Here is a 393-nt window from a genome sequence, read left to right as displayed (position 1 = left end):
CTTTCTTTCTTTCTTTCTTTCTTTCTTTCTTTCTTTCTTTCTTTCTTCTTTCCTTCCTTCCTTCCTTTCCTTCCCTTCCTTCCTTCTTTCCTTCCTTTCCTCCCTCCCTCCCTCCCTTCCCCTCCTTCCTTTCCTTCTTTCCTCCCTCCCTCCTTCCCTCCCTCCCTTCTTCCCTCCCTCCCTCCTTCCTTCTTTCCTTCCTTCCTCTCTCTCTCTTTCTTTCTTTCTTTTTTTTTTTTTTTGACAAGGTCTCACTCTGTCACCCAGACTGGAGAGCAGTGGCACAATCACAGCTCACCACAGCCTCAAACTCCTGGGCTCATGTGGTCCTCCTGCCCCAGCACCTACTGCTGGGACTATAGGTGCACATCACCATGCACAGCTAATTTTTGC

Source organism: Piliocolobus tephrosceles, chromosome 2 (genome assembly GCF_002776525.5).
Source record: "Piliocolobus tephrosceles isolate RC106 chromosome 2, ASM277652v3, whole genome shotgun sequence".
Taxonomy (NCBI): domain Eukaryota; kingdom Metazoa; phylum Chordata; class Mammalia; order Primates; family Cercopithecidae; genus Piliocolobus; species Piliocolobus tephrosceles.
The sequence above is the reverse complement of the archived record's forward strand: the minus strand, read 5'-3'. Positions refer to the sequence as shown.